The sequence below is a fragment of the Paramacrobiotus metropolitanus genome, unplaced genomic scaffold (genome assembly GCF_019649055.1).
Source record: "Paramacrobiotus metropolitanus isolate TYO unplaced genomic scaffold, Prichtersi_v1.0 Parri_scaffold0000105, whole genome shotgun sequence".
NCBI classification, from domain to species: Eukaryota; Metazoa; Tardigrada; class Eutardigrada; order Parachela; family Macrobiotidae; genus Paramacrobiotus; species Paramacrobiotus metropolitanus.
In genome coordinates, this window is record NW_026570325.1 from 128,299 (window position 1) to 135,263 (window position 6,965).

The window sequence follows — 6,965 nt, forward strand, 5'->3', positions numbered from 1 at the left end:
TTTTGATGGCTAAAGCCGGTTGTAAACGCCGGTCGTACAAATACGTACAATATTCCGGTATTCTCATGTACAGTGTGTACTGTGTACCTGCAGGCTGCAGAATGCTTCACAAATGTAGCAGCTGTGAGCCTGTGCGATGCTTAATACACAGCGTGGCCCAATCTCGTCGATTCACTCGATTGTATAGCGACAGGTTCAGGAAAAAAATCAATAATATAAATAATTTAAGAGTATCGTGCAAATGCAGTGTTAATATAGTTATCAATACAATAGGGGAAGTAAGGCTTTGTCCCGAATTCGAAGCGAATCTTTATCTATGAATCTATATTAACTATGTTGTAATTATGCGCCCTACTGAGCCCAACTAATTCTAACTGCAACCTCGAGGAGGTTCATACTTTTGATTTCTAACAGAATTCTGTAATATTGACCGAAAGTAATCAAGTTTTATCTATACATATAGAATTCCAGATAGAAAGCAAATTATATATTCATTGTTGAATTAATTTCAGATAAAGCTCATTATCCAGGATGAAACGGTCGGTCTGTTTAGTGACAACGATAACACCAATACCTAATACACCGATGAATTTGATAGCTTTGAAACTGAAACTTTTGTTATCGAAAATAGTATAGTACATGAACAGGAGCATAGTACATCAACGGTATGGAACATGAACAGAAAAATAGTATAGTACAAAATTTTTGGATATAAATTTTTGATATAAATACTTAGCAACACTTTTTGTTACTTACCTAATCTTTTCCTAAACGAAAATTGTCCTTTTTAGGAACATAATTTTTTGTTCTAACTGATCCCGTTAATAGAGGTTCAGAGCTCAAAAAATGTAAGAACAACCTTTTTAAAGCATATTGTCTGCACTTTAAAGACGTAATTTAAAATATTTTTCAGGTGAAATACTATAAAGCCGATCCAAAACCACCATAACAAACATAAGCTTTTTCTTTTAGTCCAGGTTCTAAATTCCAGACCCAGACTAAATTATCATTATAAGGTAAAACACGCTCATAACCCTATGTGCACTTAAGCGGTATGACATTATTCGTATGTAATAAAGCAGCACTATCCATAAAACCGATTTTCACAATGATTTCAGACTTACTGGTATCTAAATTTTCCCAATCACGAATTTTACAGTTCGCATAAAACCCATTATTTTAAATAAAAAAATTAGCGCTTCATAAACCTATTTAACTCATCATTATTTCCTTCATTACTGTATCCTCCTACTACAATTACTCTCGGTTTGCATTTTACGTTTTTTTCTACATTCACGCATGTATTCACGCATACATTCCTTACGATTAGAATCACCTCCCATTACTTTATTAAGGGTAATAATACTTAAAAATTAACGCAGATCTCTGTGCAGGAAAACTTACTAACCCACACTGAAGCTAAAAAAACGTACCAAAGCCAAACAAAACACGGCAACCTGAATCAGCACCGTTCCAAAATCCAAGCCGGCCACCATAAAATAACCAATAAGAGAAAAATTATCTTTACTTCATACTTCTTCAAATCTATAATAATTCACACGCAACTTCGGCTTATTTCGGAATTTCTTATATCCCCACTGAACTAAAAATCCAGTTAACAAACCAAATAACCCTAACACTTTCTCGAACAACTTTTTAATGGACATCTCAACCTACTTCATATATACGAACCACCTGTTACTAAACATCCATAACCATCAGACTGAAAACATCATAGTCTACTCTGCTCCATTAAGCAACCAACTTTCTCGAACTTTCATGAATTTTCCACAATAATCCATCACCTTCCACCACCACAACTCATAACACACAATACACTCCACTTCCAGTTACACTTCATTAAACTATGAAGTACGAACAACCAATAAGTCGAATACACTTATGTCAGACTACAGTAAAACCCCCCACAACCTTCACTCTATTACAACATTCACCCCTTCGTGATCAGTTTCCTTCAAAGATATCATCTGTTAATATAATCTACTATCCTATTAAATTGTTTACAGAGCAATTTCTGTTGATATTGTCTTTACTACCCGATACTTGTATCTAATATTGTACTCCTATACAGATAATGTGCTCCTACATTATGATCCAACCATTATTTCACACCACAATCCCGTTTTTGTGCTTCAACAGACGGATCATCCAATCTCATTTTTAGGTTAATGCTGTTATACTTATCTTAAAATCTACCAGTACCCAATACAAAGAAGCAATCTTAATATCAAAAATAACTAATAACGACAGCCAGAAAAGATGCCGAGTTAACAACGCCATCTACAAATTTCACGCATCGTTACTCGGCCAAAACATTACTCATGTCACACATCACTGTTAGGCCCTACCGCTTCCTTCAATTGGCCTGACCCTTCCGTACTCTACGGCCGCCAAAATTTACTTTTGTTTACACACGGATATCGAAGACCAAAAACTGAAATTACAGTTTCATATATGCTACGACTGATCCCCGTCGTATACCGCATATAAGAACCTGTCACGGTTCACTGAACCTGCCGCAAAATGGAATGAAAATAAACATCATATCCAATGCACAGCTGCTCCTTGTGTTGGTTTTATGGTTTAGGGTTTATTGGGGTCGGTTTGGCTGCTTTTGCATGATTTTACATCGATTTCAGATCAAGAACAAATCGACCAACCATGCCATGCACTCACAATCAGTATTTCTTTATCCGATATTTTCAAGCAATTTTATTACGAAGTGTCTCGGGGCAACGGTTTTCATTGGAACTCCACTACTTTTAACTGGAATTGTTGCTTGGAAATGGAAGTTCAGCAGTAAAACGAAATATTGAGAAAATCCTAGTTACGTAATTTATCGTATAAGATGTGTTTTTTTTTTACCTTTCCTGGAATGTGAATGGCCCCTTGGGGGCCGGGGGTTTCTTCGAAACAAACTTTCTTCAGTTTCTAAAGCTAAATAATTACTTCAACTTAATTATTCCAACTTCTAAAGCTAAATAATAATGATTAAAAAGTAGTATTCAACTGGAATTACTCGCATTACGATTATTTTAAAACAACAGTGATCAGTGATGCGCATTCACCTATGCGCAGGTGTTTCTCGTTCAGTATTAACGCAGTTTGATACAGAGCAAATTAAATTTGTACGAATACTGCAAAAGATCAGCTCAGCTGCACCTAATTTATTCAAAAATTAGGTGCAGGATTTGCATAAAGATTATTCCAACAGCTCGTACAAGCAGATCATAAATTATTTAGCAAGTCTAATACGTAATGAATTCATAATTTCTCAATTGTGCAGTCAGGTGTTGGTTACTCGATTCGGGCTCGACATCAGAGAAGGTGCACGACACCGGCAGTGCCCGCCGCCCGCAAACATATTGTTATGGCATACAATGCAATATTAATTGCATCGTAATAACACGCACTGTGTACATTGTAGTCGTTGGCTGAACATAATGCATGTCTGCTTTCAGTGCTTTATTAAGCTTCGTTAGGATGACGCGTCCACTGCCTGACTGACATCACGCTGGTCCAGTTCCACAGAACAATTTTTATAAATTGTAGCACACCAAATTTAATTTAAACCGATCTTAAACAAAGGGTTGTTTTTCGTAAACTGTTTTGACAAACGTTTTACAAACTATGGCACACCAAACTAATTTAAACCGATCCTAAACAAGGGTTCGTTTTTTGCAAGTTGGTATGACAAATTGGGTGAAGTTTGAAAATTCTTCAGAAACCAAATTTCGAATTTCCTATGTTTTCTCAACGGAAAATTGCTGTTCAGTCAGCCAAACAGATTCTTGTGTACCAAATTTTCCATTTTAATAAATTTTTGCATAATTTCTTTAACACCATAGTTAACGAGCACGGCCAATTTTTTTAGTAGTCAGTAAAATTGTATAGCGAAGGCTAAATGGCTTACGGTTCGAAAGGTGGTGCACGAGAAACAAACCATTAAGCAAGCGGCGGTTTTGTGCAGCCACTCGCGTTATAGGGAAGTGGCCCGGTACATGGTACCAAATTAGTGTACGAGTACATGCCCGTAAACTTTCACTTTTGCGTACTCCCAAACACATTTTTGTTTCCGTTTATGACATTCTGTAGCCAGGCGATTTGTTTATACCAGACCTCCATTATTCTTTTCAAATTTTAAAATGAATTTTAAAAGTTTTCAAATTTATTTTAAAATTTGAAAAAAATGCTAGAACAGTGGACTGGTGTAAAAACGGTCTTTGGGCTTATGTGCATTTACTTGCAAAATCTAGAAGAAATCAGTCCATAATGAGACTTGGGTACACCTGAATGCATTTAAAAATTTTTTTAATTTTCTAACAGCCATAGCTCCCGAACCGGGCATTGCGCGCATTAACGGTTTTCACGCCCGTGTATATAAACCATTTGCTACAGAATGGCATAAAAAAAGATGAAGATGGGCTTGGGGGTGCGCGAAAGTAAAGGATTTCGTGTATGTATACGATTTTGGTATCATTCACCGGCCCCTTCCCTTAACCCTGTCACTGTGTACTGCATGTATAGTACTCATTTTTGTCTGAAATTTGTCTGTATTCGTTTATGTTTGGGCATCGGGAACGCTCTTTTGACCTTTGCAGATCAAATATAAAGCATACCTCGGTAGTAAGCTTCTCATTTTGAAATAAATGAAATTTGTCTGCATCTGCATAATGAAAAGTGCCTTGGTGAGCATTATTATTAATTTGGAAATTTACAACATAGACAAGTAAAGGGCGCATTCATTAATTAATGCGATTTGAAGCAATGCATCGTTTATCGCCTCATCGAAGGTTGTGCACGGCGCACGGTTGTCATAACGATGGATGTATTGTATTGAAACCGGCAACTTGCGGTATAGCGACTTCAACTGGCCAAAAGCGGGCGAAAGAGTTTTTCAAACAGCGAACATCTAAGCAAATACAACGGGGAAACGCGATTTGTGTAATGGGTACGATCCCCGATCAGGATAGCATAGAGGAAGTGTTTCTTTTGTAAATGCTGTTTGTTCTGGTGCATCGTTTGTGCCTAGTTTGTACTCGTACCATGATACTTATTAAAGGTTTATAAAAGGGAAAACCTAGGCATCTTCCACCGTTCCCCTGTACTGCTGCCGTCACCCGTCTGGAGTGTTACGTTACGGTAATACATATGGTTAAATCTGGCGCGGTACGTAAGCGCCATGTTCAGCCACAACGTCAAACCCCAGTCGGGTGACGACAGCAGTACACGGGAACGGTGGAAGATGCCGGTTTCGCCCCCTATATGTCGTATTTTTTTTTACTTGCGTAGTCGTTATATAGTAAACTCGGTTTACAATGAAAACGCACGAAATTCCCATTAAAAGTCCATTGTGCAACTAAAATTCGATGTCTTTGCGCATTATTTATATCTAGGCCGTGTCCGTTCATTTTGTCCACCATATGTATGTTTCGGCCAACCAAAATGATGGGTGGCCAAAATTAGCTTTTTTAGTTTTCTTAGGTTTCTTAGGTTGACACATTCATTGAAGTAGGGGTTTTTTGTGTTTCACCTAATATCTTCAAACATGCGATAAGATAGATCTGGTATAAAAATATAAGGAAAAACTCGACGACAAAGCGGTGGTCAAATACTGTGTTGTCGACTCAAGTTGGCACTATTTTTTTCACTGCGGCAAATCCATGCTATACAGCACCGTGCACTGTGCAGGCGTGCACTGAACTGCTTGAACAATATCACACAATCCACCCGGGCGGTTGAAAGCGAATTCCGTCAAAAAACGACTGAACGTATTGTTTTTCATAATTTAAAATTGTAGGTGAACGAGTACAGTATGTTATACGAGTACAGTATGTTCACTTTAATTAATTATTTATATTTAAGTGAACATACTGTACTCGTATAAAAGTAAGTACTAGTACATGAGCGCTACTTGCTATGTTAAGTTATGTTAAGTAATACCGAGGCATTACGTAACACTAGCTTATAGTATAATGTTAAGTAAAAGTAAAAATTAATAATGTTAAGTAAAATGTTAAGTAAAAGTTAGGGACTACAGTGATAAGAGGCACAATGCTCAGACCTAGTACAAACACAAATTTTAATGTAAAACCGTACAATTACTTAAAACACAATAGACTTAAGAAAAGGTTAGATGCTGATTTGAGCGCAAGTCGTTGCCCTTTGTTAGACACACTAATTAAAGTTTATTAATGATGCTTTTAACCATTTTACCATAAGTGTACTCATTAAATTTTCAATCAATTTAATCTTCAAGTGCTACTTAGTATTAACATGCCTTGTACAGACATAATGTACGGCTTTAATGTAGTTAATGGGTAAATACGAGTACAAGTAAGTAAGTACTAGTAGTACTTGTTACTTATTTTCTCTTATTACTGACTGGATGTGGATACGCCGATTAATGAGATCGGTGTAGCTTTTACCTGTTAATGCTAAAACGAAAATCATGGCCTTCCATGTTTTATAGAAAATTAGTCTTGACTGGAAATGTGTGGTGACCTTACATCATGAGAGCTCTCGTCTTCTAGTAGCGAAAACATACGTGCATGAATAAACAAAAACAAATAAATAAAGAATAATTCCTTTCTTAGGAAAAGTATAAAGTAAATGTGTTCATTTCTATTTCTACTCTTCAGGAAAATTTGTGCGCATACTATTATGTGAATGCAGTTTTTATGAATAGTAATTATCGTTACTATAGCGTGAAAAAGCTATAGTGGCAATTTTTATTTAGTAAAATGATAATCTTAAATAAATAAATCATAACACTGTAATTAATAATAATAATTCATAATAAGTTATTAGTTAATAACTTTTAATAAAATGATTGATAATGTTAATGATATTAAGTAATTATATTCAATTTAAATTTTAATATGTAATTATATTCAACGATATGTAATTGTATACGCTGGTGACTGCTATGCGCCTCGACAACA